Source organism: Amphibalanus amphitrite, unplaced genomic scaffold (genome assembly GCF_019059575.1).
Source record: "Amphibalanus amphitrite isolate SeventyFive unplaced genomic scaffold, NRLGWU_Aamphi_draft 000186F_arrow, whole genome shotgun sequence".
NCBI lineage: Eukaryota > Metazoa > Arthropoda > Thecostraca > Balanomorpha > Balanidae > Amphibalanus > Amphibalanus amphitrite.
Window position 1 is genome coordinate 343,201 of NW_024881681.1, and position 15,150 is coordinate 358,350.

The window sequence follows — 15,150 nt, forward strand, 5'->3', positions numbered from 1 at the left end:
ATGATCGATCCCTCGTTGGCGCTGCCGCCACCGCCAAACCCGCCAAACGGAGAACCCTTCGCAACACTAGGGCAATCGACACCCCGGAAACACCAGGGCAGCGTGACTCGATGGATCTTGGTCTTGTGCTCAACACGAAGTTCGCCACCGACCTGACCTAACTTGCCAGGGCATTGTCGAGCGGACCCCTGCTAGTGCTGTTAATGGCCGTCTGCACCCAAATCGTGTTATCGTTCATATCACGATCGATAACAAGGCGTGGGCCGACGACGAGTGTGTCTATAGGACGGCATATATATGTACAGATTGGAAGTTCCTATTGGGGAGGGTGGGAGGGGACCATTTTCCACAGCCTGTCGCTTGGTTTCCACCCTTCTGCACTGTCCGCCGCCTCTGAGCTCGCGTCTTGGACTGCCTGACCTGTTTTGCGGCAGATCCCTCCCTCCCCGTGTGTACTGTGTGTGCCTTATCTCGCCTCGGCCGCGGCCCGGTCCCCTCCCCGTCCCTGGACCCGGGCCGTCAACCGCGCGCCACGACTCGGGTCTCCTCCCACCCCTCTGCCCCTCCCTCCCTCCTCGTGTTGGCCATCCTCCGCTCGCTCTCATACCGTTCGCTCCCCAAATCTGTTGTCCAGTATTGGCTGTTAATGGCCGCCTGCACCCAAATCGTGTTATCGTTCATATCACGATCGATAACAAGACGCCAAACTCGCCAACGGAGCAGAATGTAAGTACATGCGGTTATATAGGTGTGTCCAGCTTATGACTGCGTAAGATTATGTACGAGTCTAATTATGAATACGCCCCCCGAAGTCACGCCTAAGACTGTTTAATCGCCGTACCACAGCCTGCCGTGCCGGGCTACCTGCTGTTTGCACTTGTCTGACCGGCCCGCCGCGCCGGCGCCGCGGTGTGCGTTATGAGCCACGCCCGGTCATTTTTCCGCGCGTCCGCCCGCTCGGCCGCACGTTCCCTTATCCATGTCGCCGCACCCCCCCTCTCTCTCTCTCTCTCGCTCCTCTCTCCCTCACTCTCCCTCTCTCTCTCTCTTCCTCTCCCTCCTCCCCTCTCCTCTCCTCTCCTCTCCTCTCCTCTCCTCTCCTCTCCTCTCCTCTCCGTCCGTCCCAGGCCCTGGTCCCTCCCCTTGTTTGTCGGTTTGTCGGCGGTGTAGCTTTTATTACCGCTACGGCCGTCCAGGCCGTAAGCAAATAGCACCACTGTGTCCACAGATTCCCCTCATCTCCGGCTTTCGCGTTTGACGCGAGCACTAGTCAGCGAGTTTGCCGCGCTGCTTTCTGCTGGGCTATACGCGCAGTGTCCCAAAATTTGCCAGTTTGGGTGGGAAATGACATCCAAATCAAAATAATTTTCCACTCCCACCTCCAACTTTCCAGAGCAATTTTTCACTCCCTATTTTACCGATAAAGAGCATCTGGAGGTGCCTTTTACCTCCCTCCATTTTCGATTCATTTATCTTATAAAGCAGCTCCCACATCCTTCAAAATTAACAAATACATTGTTGATCACTGTTTTCCGCTCTTTTTTGTGCCTTTCTAACTGGCATTTTTACACTCTCAGCCCTCGTTCTAGTGACGAATATTCCCCTCCGACACCCAAGCCGAAATATAATTTTGGGACGCTGCTGAGGTATATATCGATACCATACCGAGGCCGTGCTGACATGCGCGCGCACCGACCAGTTGGCGACATGTTGACCCTGTTGACGTCCTCTAGACCGCCTTGCCGACGCCGGGTCGAAACCAACAGAAATGTGACGCTCACACCACGTGGTTAAAGTATAAGCGGATCCAGTCAAACCAGCCGGTGGTCCAACATATGCATGCACTAACCGTCGCGTTCAATGTCTTGCTGGGGGAGAGCCGGCGTCGGCCGAGACGAGACGAGACGAGTCGGCCGTTTGGGGGGACGTCCCTGAGGCTCGCGTGGGCGGAGCCTAATGAGGTCCCATTGGCGACCGAAACTGGTCTGATGACCTGGGTTCGCTTTACGAGTTTTACATACTTCCAGGGTAGTTTTTTGGAGCTGATGTCGAATTTAGCATCAATAAAACAGTCGCGAAGCAGTTTTGAAATGACCATCCCACTTTAGCATTAGTTTGAGTTGAAATAGCCGAGTTGCGGCCAGGTTAAGAAACCGCCATCTATCGTGGTCGCAACCCCCGCGTCTTCGGTGTTGAAGAAATTTATTCCCTTCAGGTGCAGAGTGGGACTAGCTTGGTCCCTATCTCTTAATCATTAACGGACTCTGATGACGTCATCGATTTCTCTCGTTACGGGCAGCACGCTCTCTCCCTCCGCAAATATCCAGCCCAATCAGGAGCCGAACGGCAGGGGGAGGGGGACCGACCGGCCCCCTACCCACACGTTAGACGCCAGAACGCCGCACACGGGCGAGGGATATAATAGGTGGACGGATCAGGCTCATTCGAAAGCCTGACCTATCAGGATCACAAGCGGCGGCCGCCGCCGCGACGGGACAGTGACGACCTGCAGTTGTGCAGTTACATTCCGACTTATAGCGTTGGAAACGGTCTAACATGAGCCTTCTTGCTGATACGTGCCCTGGGGAAGACCGCAGTCGACACAGCCAGCCGGGAACCACCGCGGCACGTCAGCGTGACACTCACCATGTCAATCCGCCCAGCGCTCAAAGCCAGCCGAACTCGGGGCGCCCGGCGCATCCGGCTAGCCGGCATACGATACATCTCTGCACAGCGGCGTGACACTGACTGGGGCGGTCTGTTCGGCGCACGCACCCAGCCTGGAATCCGTCACTGCACCGCAGCGGGCCACTGACTATGTCGATCTACCCGACGCACATGTCCAGCCAGGTTCGACTACCTGGCGCTCACAGCCCGCTATCTGCCAGCCCAGGTCGAAACGCCCAGAGCGCACGGCCAGCCGGCAGACGTCTCTGCACAACAGCGTGACACTTCCTTGGTCGAATTACTCGTCGTCCACAGTCAGCCATGCTTAGACCTCGACCGGAGAAGGGGTTGATACATCCCCAAGGGTTTCTTTGCGAATAGCGCAAAAAAAAGGCGCCGCCAAATTTGCATATCCTCCGTGGCCACCTCCCGGCACCCTCCCTGAAAATTCAGGTCTCCGTCATCCATGTCAGCTCACCCGGTCCCAAAACCGGCCTCAGGGTAAAATTGGACTGTTTTAGCGGCAACGGCGTAACGGAGTTTCCGTTAATAGTGCGAGTGCCGTGGCACGCAGCGCCACCAAATTGAGACTCAACTCAGGGGCATTCATTTGACATTTTCCCTGGGAGTTTGAGTTCCGCTGGCCTCAGGTCAGGTCACCAGGCCACAAAACGGTACATCGTCAAAATGGCACTGAAAACGCCATTTCCATGAAAACCAGAGTTGTTCATCGATTTGATTTCAACTCCCGGGACACGCTAAATTCCTCGAGTGCCGTTACGTGCATTCCACTTCCAAATGCGGTTGACCTGAGGTCATCCAGCGACCTGACGCATTCGAAGAAATTTTGCAAGAATGTTGCAAAGTATACATATGAAAGATATATGCTCCAATTCAGCTCGTCTGTGTTGCACCACCTCAGTTACATCAACGCGTGATTTTGTACCTATGCTTCAACCGCTAAGGTCGGGTCAAATGAGGTCAGACTACATTTGTTTTTTTTTTTTAAACCAATAACTTGGCACGCAATGAGACTGTGTGTGCGCTTCAAAATGGCTTCAAATTGGTGCCACAGCGCTCCCTGCGATCAGCCGAGTCGAAGGGTTTGCAGTATGATGCATTTGGTGAACTAATGATAAACTTATTGAACTTAGTTAATGAACTATGACGCTTCCGGCCTCACATCGGCGTGACGCTGACTATCCGATCTACCCCGGCGCACACAACCAGCCGGGATACCATCGCCGCACGGTACGACAGTGTGACACTTACTAGCTTTTTTTATCCGGCACCCATAGCCAGCCGAGCTCGATCAACCCGGCGCACACACCCAACCGTCTCGCGGAGCGTGAAATACAAGACGGTTCGGTTCGGCGCGATACTCCGACCCGGCCAGGCGCACTGACTCCTGCAATCCGACCCAAGTCGGCGATTGCATCGCCCCCCCCCCCGCCAGCGCCACCGCGCGCGCGCCATGCAACTCGACCCAAGTCGACAATTGCATGCCTCCGTCCAGCGCCACCGCGCGCACGCCTTGCAATTCGACCCAAGTCGACAATTGCAGGCGCCATGCAACTCGACCCAAGTCGACAATTGCATGCCTCCGTCCAGCACCACCGCGCGCACGCCTTGCAATTCGACCCAAGTCGACAATTGCAGCGCGCCGTGCAACTCGACCCAAGTCGACAATTGCACGCCTCCGTCCAGCGCCACCGCGCGCACGCCTTGCAATTCGACCCAAGTCGACAATTGCAGCGCGCCGTGCAACTCGACCCAAGTCGACAATTGCACGCCTCCGTCCAGCGCCGCCGCGCGCACGCCTTGCAATTCGACCCAAGTCGACAATTGCAGCGCGCCATGCAACTCGACCCAAGTCGACAATTGCATGCCTCCGTCCAGCGCTACCGCGCGCGCCACCTTGCAACTCGGCCCCAGCCGCCACTTACCTTGTTCCGCACTGACTCCTGCAATCCGACCCAAGTCGGCGATTGCATAGCCCCCCCCCCCCCCCCGCCGGCGCCACCGCGCGCGCGCCATGCAATCCGACCCAAGTCGACGATTGCATAGCCTCCATCCAGCGCCAGATCCCTCCCTCCCTCCCTCCCTCCCTCCCCCCAGGCGCCCGCCCCCCCCCCCTCCCCCCCGGCGCCCGCGGCCTCCCTACCGCCGCGTACCCCCTGCCCGCACCCATGTCGTGATCCTGCTCGCCTGACGTGGTGGTGTCCGGCCAAAAGAATGGGCGCCCGGCGCAGGTGCCCACCCTCCCTCCCCTCCCTCTGCTCGACTCGCAAGCATCGTGCTGCCTAGATGCTTCCCCGCCCCGCAGCCTATCGCTGCGCCCACCTGCCACCTGTCATCCTGCTGTCCGCCTCCTATCTCCATTATCGTTGTCCTGTTGTTCGATCCACTAGGCCAACGCACTTCTATCGTATCCGTCGTGCACCCGTGCAACACACAACCGGCTGTGCTTCTCCTAAGCCAGAGCACTGTTCTCCGCACTTCCATCACAAATGTGGAGTAGGTCCCTGTGTCGCAGCGTCACTCCTCTCCTCTCGCGGTCGCGGCCGCTCCCCGACTGAGCTCCCCATGTTATTGCCCGCCCGCCCTGTTTGCGCGTGCCCGTCCCCGCGGGCTCAGCGCCGCCGTGGTCGCGGCTGGAGCCCTCAACGGGTCTTATCGGCGGCGGCCGATAAGACGGTCATTCGTGTTTAAGCACCTGATAACAGTGACGATGTCTAGGGGACGAATAATATTCATAAGATGTTTGAATTATAACCTTATGATGTCATGAGAACAAGCATTATGAAAGAAGTCCTTACGACCATTTTTCATCGAATAATGAAAAGGAGCCGCAAGATGACAACAGAAAGGAAAACAGATATGACAGGCTCAGGGTGACTTTATGAAGAGAAATAGTACTTATGGGATGAAAACAGAAGCTTTTATCTCATTTTCAAATACCTTTTTCCCTATAAACACTCCAAAATCATTGTTTTTATTCGGACCAACCAGGCATTCGGCAAGCCGCATCAGGTTGCTCACTGCTCAGTATATCGTCGGCATGAGTGTATCGTCTCTTCCATGCTACACTCATCGGTGCCGAGGCACACCCTGTTCCAGTGACCAATAATAAACAGTGGGTGGACCCGGTGGCACTGGAAACGTTCCCGAAACGCGTCCGTTCCGCCCGCCCGCCGGCAGCCTCCTGCCGACTGCCCAGACAGACCCCCGGGCGGTTTATTATATACAGATCTGGCCCGGAAGGCTCGCAGAGTGGCGGGGAGCCAACCGAGCCGATTCGGAAGGTATTACATCCGCTGTGACCTCTGACCCCGGCCTATGAAATCCGAGCTGATACATTGCAAGCTTTATACTTTATTACGGATCAGGGTACACGGGATACCTGTACCCGATCCGTATCTGATACGAGCTCGATGAGAGCGGTTCCCTACAGGCCAAGTGGCCTCAAAATTCCGATCATATTAACCCTAGAACGCCTAGGGGGGGGGGGGTTGTATCAACCCCCCCTGAGGTTTTTTCGAAGTGCACGCTAAACGGCTTGTCGTAGCGGGCTGAAATTTTCAATACCCTCTGGGGCAACTTTTGCGCATCTTTTGCCGAAAAAAAATTGATCGGGTCATGTCAGGTCACGGAGTTATGACGTCATAAGAGGTACAGCCTCCGGCCGGATTTTCACAAACTGAGTGCCAACGCCCGAGGTTTCCTGCCGGTGGTACGGACATCGGTTGATGGATCGTGATGAAACTTCCCATGCATGTTGGGGCAAGTATTGGCTATCATATGGTATAAGAAATTTGACCGGGTCAGGTCAGGTCACGGAGCTATGACGTCACAAGAGGAACAGCGTCCGGTACTATATTTGAAAAGCGCCCGAACCACTATTTTGCTAATTCTTGTCACCTCAATGGGAATATGCAGCAATATTAGCTTCTATAGGGAGCAAATGGACCTCCCAAATCCAAAAATACAATCAGATTTCAAAAATTTAAATTTTGATTTTTCGAATTTCTGCCGCCGACTGTGACCTTGCCGACTTCCGGCGCTCCCAACGCGCCATTTTTAGAGATAGGGAAACGAAATACATACCAAACGATAGAGAATTGATCAAGGAACACGATAGTGAAGGTTTCAAGTCGATATCTCCCACCGTTTTGCCGCAATCGCCGCCGAAAGTTGAAAAAAGTCTATTTTTCCGAAAATTTGACCTTTGACCGGTCAAAAGTAGGTCAAATGTTGACCTAGGACCAAAAAATATACCACCAATCGCGAGATCTCGTTGAGAGCAATCCGTTGGTTTTTTCCGCTAAGCTCTACGACCTTCCGTTTCGAAACGCCAGGGGGGGTCGTAACAACCCCCCCCCCCCCCTGGTCGTTCGTGTTATGAGAAATGGCCTGGTCGTGCGAGGGTTAAGGTAAGGTAAGGTAAGGTAAGGGATATTGCCAGCTGAAATCGGAGAGGAGTAGTGCAATAAAAGTTACATCACCTCGTTAGTGTGGTTAGAATGTCCTGACCACATGCCCACAACCCTCTTCACTTCCGGGAGTGACCGCTAGGCACACCCCTTCTCGTGACTGCGGGCGTCATGAGTCACTCATTCCCCTGTCGAAGGTGACGAGCAGCAGCGGACACGACAGACCTCCCGTTACCGCGAAGGACACCCTCGGCCAGGCCTCTGTCACCACCCACTTCTTTGACACCGAGCTCTCAGACGTCGTTCTCGGTACCAAGCACCCGCCCTTTGGCGACCGAAGTCTGCGGGCCTCCGGTGGTCTGTTCCGAGTGCCGCCGGCGTCGCCGCTCACTGGGGCAGCGTGTCGCTATGTCAGGGGAGGGGCGACATTACCGGGAACCAGCCCGGCCCGGCCCGGCCCGCTCCACCGTTCCCGGAGCCGCGGCCCGTTCCCCGCCTCGGCCAACGGTCCGTGCACATGATAACTCGTGCAGCGTGTCCGTGTGCACTGTGCACGACACTCGGACAGCGCTGAACGACAGGAACTAAATAGAGGACATTCACGACCTCACACGCCGGGAAGTGCGCGCGATGCAGAAACCCAGTGATTACGCCGTTTGTAGAACAGGCGGAGGAGCTGAGTCTGCAGACCTCTTCACGGATGAGGTTCAGTCGTCGTGACGGACTGCGGACCCGAGGATCGCGTCCACTGTCGAAGTCTGATGAAACGAAGTCGATTTATTGAGCTCAAGCGGGATCGTTTATTCTGTTGGACTGTCCGGGACCCTGGTGAGCGGTTTATTAGACGAACAATTTATCATTGGCCTGTGATTTCTTTATTGATGTTCGCCAGAGATGGCTGCTCGGAGCGTCTGGTAAGCCTGATAGAAAAATGGATCAATTTCATGTCTGCCAGAGGACCTTCATCTTTGCAAGATGGTAGAAACATTCATAACAGACACATTGCACAGAAAAGCAGCAATAGCAGACGCCAGGTCGGGCTAGTTCCTGGTCGTGTGTAGTATGTACATCTGGCCATTTCAAAGCCTAACCACATGTTCCACCGTCTGTTTGCCGATGTAGAACGATGACTCACTGGATATTTCGCTTGCCTTTCTCTATCGTTTTTCCTCAGGGTCACATGCATCGACACCGTACATGGAACTTTTCAGTCGTCAGCGCGGGTGGCCCCAGCTGAAAAACGACTTTCACAATCATTAGCGTATCTTGTCAGGACTATCAAAGGTATAATGTTACGATAATTGTCTATCGCTTACATAAACTTCTGGCTCGACCACGACGTTGCCGGAGCGCCGTATAGATTACCGTTATCAATTGGATTCATGGTCTAAGCTGAATGTATCGGATTCTGGGCGGCTCTGCGGCCAGGTCCATTACGATGTTGCGGCCGGATGGTCCCGCCAAATTGCGTGTTCCTATGGCGGTGGTATGATGACGCGCTTAGTGGATAATAATGACGCAATTGATTACACCATGTTAGCCACGGAAGCCATTGCTGGCGCTGATGTGCCATGACATTTTCGCAGCCATCATTTACCGGCACAACGGCGCCATGCACTGCTGAGCGGTGTATCAGGGTTCGAAGTACCGACCCAGACCCTAACCGCCATCCAATAGAGTAATGACGGCACATGTATATAGTCGTTTATGTCACAAATTTCGCATTTCCTTTGCCAGTGAAAATCAAACCATAAAAAGCTGAAAGTATTCCCATGAGACAGGTTCGATGTGACATAAAACAAATGTGAGAGGTCACTTAGCAAAGGCGACAGTGCGGACCAGCCTCCCCAGCTGTGTGGCGGTAGGTCAGTGCGTCTCGGTCTGTCCCCGCGGCACGTCATCAGTCAGAACCACCATAACTCCCCTTCCTCCTCCTCTCCGATGAACGACCTTCCGACCGCTTAATCACCCCGGCGCGGCTCGGGTTGGGTCGGGTCGACAGCGACGGACCCCACGGCCCGGTCATCAGGGCGGGCCGACGACATGGGCGACAGTTTGTCGCTCGCTGGTCCGCCACTGGCATGGGCTACGTCACTATCGGTGACTGTACGAACCTGTAGGCGACGGTTCGTACAACAGTATAGAAGTCCTATATGTAGGTTCTACAGGACTCTACGACATTTTTGGTGGCTGCACTTACGTTACTGTCTGTGACTGTATAACACTGCAGGCGACTGTCGATTACAGCTTGTCGATGAACCTCTGCCACTGTCAGCCAACGTTCCTCGCCGTTGTCGTCAATGATATCTAACAACTACAGAGAACGAGCACCCATTATTAGCTTAACAATGCTTGTTGACTATATCTCTATCGATTATAAATCATGTAAACACTTAGGTACGCAGAGCGAAAATACCCTGTTGTCTGAAATTGTGTAGGTGCTTTCTAGCATGACAACAGCCACCGAAGGACAAAGCGTGACGAGTAAAGCACTAGGTAAAGTGTCTGTGGTGTAGTTTTCGAAACTGAATGCTGAGTTGTAGGTCTTTCCGTGTACATTTGCATATACCAATAGAGATCCGTCTTTTAAAATGAATAATGGGTCACCTCGTGTTGCTACACGGTTATCATAATGTTTTATCGTTTTACAACCGGGCATTTTCAGGAGTTGAGTACTTTTCCTGAAAAGTACTAACAGCCGTCACGACTACCGCTGCATACGAACTAATTCAGACAGTTGCACGCCGCATAATGATTAGCCACCCGGCTTCTGAAGCACCCGTAACACTAATTGTACGACCAATTACTCCGCCATTTGCACATTCCTTGAACAAATGTACACACAAGGCACGACGAAAACAGCTTTCAAAGCTTCTTATCACCAGGATCTGCCGTCAAACTTGGATATTTATCAAAACGTTCAAAACGTTATCTCTGCCTGGACGGGGGATTCCGGTTGAAGCGCAGTCACGTGACCTGCGATATCTCGGTGCGCTCTAAGCGGAAGGGGTGTGCCCTTATAGGTTCGTTAACTTTTGAGCCTATTTATTTGTGTCGTAACGATTGCAAATAATTTCAATCGTCGATGGACAGAGAATTGAAAAAACATTACGAATATGTATATTTTGACTGGAAAATACGTCAATGGCAGCCTGCAGCCTATTTGGCACGGGAAGCTTTTTTCCGGAATTGTCAGTACTAATTGCGCAAAACTACGCCTAAACTGGAAAAGATGGTTCAGGTAACAGCGCAGTGTGTTTATACATACGGTTTCTTTAAGCGCACTGCACTCATTTCGGATCAAGTACGCCCTGAATGGATATTTCTCTTTTTTTTACCTATACCATTTTCTTTTACCTTCCAACGAAGCTGCCATATGAAGCACTTTCCCAGTATCGATGCATGCAGGCCTGTAGATCATAATGGATAGGTACATTATTGTAAATTCCACATATTTTACTACGCATATAATTATAATTTCCTAGAAAAAGAATCGTGATATCCCCTTCCGAAAACGAAAATTCATCGTTTTTTTCCACTTATTCTGCCTCCGATTCCATTTCACTGGCCTTCTCAGGCTTGAAACGGGACCTCTTAGACTGGAACACGGGCCCTCTCCAGCACGGGCGTAGGAACGTCATGAAAAGTGGGTGGGCCACCCGGTCAAGGGGCCTCCTTTTCCAGGGGGCCTCCTATTTTCAGGGGCCTCCAACTTTTGCCTCGTCCTGCTGGCTGCTTTCAAGTATGACCTCCAAATCTAGCTTCTGAGATCGGGCAGATGTACCCAGGGGCGTAACCGCTTAAACGAACAGTGTGGAAAGTCTGCAACATTTTTAAAACTTTTTCCCCCTCCGATCTTTTTAGAATCTATTTGCCGCAAACGGCGCATGACCCCTGAAAACCCTTACACAAATGTCTTCCTCGTTTCCCAGGTGCCCCCATTAGCTTCATAGGCGTCCTCTTTGGCATATAAGCGCCCTATGTATAGTCATCAGAGACATCCCTTATATATGTCCCACAATCGCCCCGTTGTCGCATACAATGTGCGCTTATCATAGGCGTCTCTCTTTTATGGACACTCGAAGGCGCCTCTCTTTGCCATGCCGGCGCCCCTGTTTCTTATGAATGCACCCCCATGGCATTGATGAATTGCAGTCGCAGGCCTCTATTGCATGTGGACGCCCATATATGTAGGCCTCAGAGGCGCCCCTCTTTCGCATTGAGGCGCCCCTATGGGCTTCATAGGCGCCCCTCTATTGCACGTAGGTGCCCTACTGTCACAGAACCGCGCCCCTTTGGCATGCAGACGCCCATCTTTCGTAAGGAGGAGCCTCTGTGGTTCTTAGAGACGACATGGTGCTCCCAGACACAGATGGGGCTCTCGGAGTCGACAGTGTGGGACCTTCAGTCGCTGATGGGTGCCCGCCAGATGTGGACCCTCGGAGACGCCGGTATGGGGCCCTCAGAGATGCCGGTATGAGGCCCTTATATGAGACACCGGTGTGGAACCCTCAGATACTTCAGTGTGAAGCCCTTACAATTGCTGGTGTGGAGCTATGAATGCGCTGGCTTAAATCCCTCAGAGGCCGGTACATGGACATTAGAGCTCAGTGAGAGCTTGTGTGGTGCCTTCAGTGGCCTTGTGGAGCCGTTAGAAATCAACATGGTGCTCTCAGGAGACGGTGAGTCCCAGAGTCACCGGTGTGGGGCCTTCGAGCTCCGAGATACTGGTGTGGGGCCCTCAGAGGTGTCGGTGTGGGTCCTTCAGATGTACCTATAGAGCATTGAGATGCACAGGTGTGGTGGCCCACAGAGGCGCCGGTGTGGGGCCCCCAGAGCCACCGATATAGGGCCCTAAGAGACACAAAGGCGCCGCTGTGTGGCGCTCATAAACACTGGTGTGGAGCCATCACAGGCGGGTGGAGCCGTTAGAGGCCGGAAAGGGCCCTTAGATGCCTACAAGGAGCCTTCAGAAGCCGGCGTGGCACCCGTATGAGGATAAGCGTGTCTACTTAGGAGCCCTTGAGGTGCTCTCATGAGCTCTGTGGGGCCCTACCGAGCCGAAATATGGCCACGGCCAGTTGCCGCCGCATGGCTCTTCGGACTATCATTCTCAGGGGCCTCATCTGCCTAGTTTGAATAGAAGGGCCTCTCAGACCATCAGTCTCATGGGCCTCCTCTGGCTAGTATAAATAGAAGGGCCTGTTAGACCATCAATCCTAGGGGTCTCCTCTGGTTAGTATAAATAGAAGAGCCTCTCAGACCATTAATCTCAGGAGTCAGGGGGCTCCTGTGGACAGTATAAATAGAAGGGCCTCTCAGACCATCAGTCTCGGGGGCCTCCCTAGAAAAGTGTAAATGTGGTTAGAGGGCCCCCTCAGATTCATTAGGAGTGGACCTCCCTGACTATCAGTCAGGGGCCTCTTGCGGCCAGTATGAATATAAGAGCCTCTCAGACCATCGGTCTCAGGGGCCTCTTCTGACTAGTGTGGATAGAGGGCCCTCCCAGACCACCGGTTTCAGGGGCCTCCAGTGGCCAGTTATATGAACAGAAGGGCCTCACAGCCATCAGACTCGGGGGCCTCTTCTGACTGGTGTGAATATGCGGGCCTCTCATACCATCAGTCTCAGGGGCCTCCTCTGCCTAGTGTGAATATAAGGGCTTCCCAGGGCATCAGCTCAGGGGACTTTTCTGACTGGTGCCGGATTGAGGGACCTCCCATATCGAAAGTTTTGGGGGTCTCCTGTGGCCAGTATGAATAGAAGGGCCTCTCACTCCATCAGTCTCATGGGCCTCTTCTGCCTGGTGTGATTATAAGGGCCTCTCAGGTCATCAGTCTCAGGGGCCTCCTCTGATTACAGTGTAGATGGATAGGCCTCCCAGACCATCAGTCTCAGGGGCCTCTTCTGACTATTGAGGATAGAGGGGCCTCCTCTGACTAGTGAGGGTAGGGGGCCTCGGCTAGACCGCCAGTGTCAGGGGCCTATTCTGACTAGTGTGGATGGAGGGGCCTCCCAGATCACCAGTCTCAGACCTCTGACTAGTGTGGATAGAGGGGCCTCCCAGACCGCCAGTGTCAGGGGCCTCCCCAGACCAGTGTGGATATTGGGGCCTCCTCAGATCCACTAGGGCCTCTCAGGCCATCAGTCTCAGGGGCTTCGACTGACAAGTATGAACAGAGGGCCTCCTTGGAACCTCAAATCGAGACGAGGGGCCTCGAGTAAAAAGTGGGTGGACCAAAACACATGGTTGGCCCCCCACCTCGAAAAGTGGGTGGGCACTTGCCCACTTGCCCCCCCCCCCCCTGTTCCTACGCCTATGCTCTCCAGCTTGAAACGGGCCGTGCTTTCCAGCTCAGGGGCGTGTTCGGAGGGGTCGCGACCCTGCATTTCTTATGAAACCAGAGCAGTCGGACCCCACACTTTGAGCACTGGTACTTATCTATGAAAATAAATTACCTATTTCTTATGTAAATCTAGTGCTCACCCCCAAAAATAGTGGGTAAAATCAGGAGCTTTTTGGGCTTTTGTGGGATTTCCTTTGACTGACCGTCTGGCCTGGCCCCCTCACTCGAAAAATATGTGGCTCTAATTGGGCCCACCTTTTGTGACGGGCTGCGGCCGCCAGTGATGGCGCCAGGCCAGGCCATCTGTGCTCATGGCCTAGCAGCACCTCTGGCAAGAGTTCCCTCCATGGCAGGAATAGGCCCGGAACAGGGGCAGGGCCGGCGCCACGGGGGGGGCAGCTACCCCCCCCCCAGCTGCCAGCCGGGCCCTTAAAAAAAAATGCAGGAACGTGCATTTGGAGGCAAGAGGTACCTAATGGCCAATTTATGCACCTGAATTCGATCGGAGACCACTTGTCGGTCGGAGGGCCCTGGTCAGTGCTCAGCTAGAGGGCCCTGGTCGGCTAGAGGGCCCTTTTCAGTCAGAGGGCCTTGGTCGGCCAGAGGGCCCTGGTTAGTCAGAGGGCCCTGGTTGACCAGATGGCCCTGGTCAATCAGAGGGCCCTGCTATGTCAGAGGGTCCTGGTCGGCCAAAGCACAGAGGACCCTGGTCGGTCAGAGCTCAGAAGGCCTTGGTCGGCCAGAGGGTCCTGGTCGGCCAGATGGCCCTGGCCCTTGTCCGTCAGAGGGCCGTGGTCGGTCAGAGGGCCCTGGTCCGCCAAAGGGCCCCGAACCCGGTCGATCAGAGGGTCCTGGTCGGTCAGAAGGCCCTGGTCGGTCAGAGGGCCACAATCGGTCACGGGTCCTTGGTCGGCCAAAAGGCCTTTGTCCGTCAGAGGGTCCTGGTCAGTCAGAGGGCCCTGATCGGCCAGAAAGTCGGTCAGAGGGCCCTGGTCCGCCAGAGGGCCCCGGACCCGGTCAATTAGAGAGTCCTGGTCGGTCAGAGGGCCCTGGTCGGCCAGAGGGCCATGGTCGGTCAGAGGGCCCTGTTTGGCCACAAGGTCCTGGTCGGTCAGAGAGGGCCCTGGTATGTCAGTCGGCCTTGGTCGGTCAGAGTTTCCTGGACGGTCAGTCGGCCTTGGTCGGTCAGAGGGCCCTGGTCAGCAAAAAGACCCTGGTCTGTCAGTGGACCTGGGCCTGTCAGGGGTCCTGGACGGTCAGAGGGTCCTGGTCGGCCAGAGGGCCCTGGTTGGGCAGAGGGCATTGATTGGCCAATTGACCTTGTCACTTCAGTCAGGGGGCTTGGTTAGTCAAAGGGCCCTGGTCTCAGTGTCTCAGTGAAGGGAGGAGACGCTGATTCAGAATCGCGCGCCCTCAAATGGTCCGTTTTCTGCTCAGCGTTGGGCCTCTATGTAAATTCCGGTGTTTTTATTTATTTATTTTTATTTTTATTTTTGCATAATTTGGGCCCCTCTCGAAAAATAATGGGCCAAATCCGAGGAGTTTTCGGATTTTGAGTACCTATAGGTTACCTTGGGCCTTTCCGCCATGGGCCCTTTACCGGGACAAGCTGCCCCCAGTCCGAAATCTGTGGCGCCGGCCCTGAACAGGGGGGGGGGGGGTGCAAGAGCGTCGCCACGGCGTGACCATTGGGTTGACGAGGA

At 54.4% G+C, this 15,150-nt stretch overlaps 1 protein-coding gene across 2 annotated transcripts in view; it reads right to left on the bottom strand.

Annotated features, from left to right (window-relative positions):
• Nucleotides 1-15,150, bottom strand: part of LOC122384317 (nephrin-like) — a 154,770-nt gene that overhangs the window by 70,900 nt on the left and 68,720 nt on the right. The gene's annotated exons all lie outside the window — the stretch shown is intronic.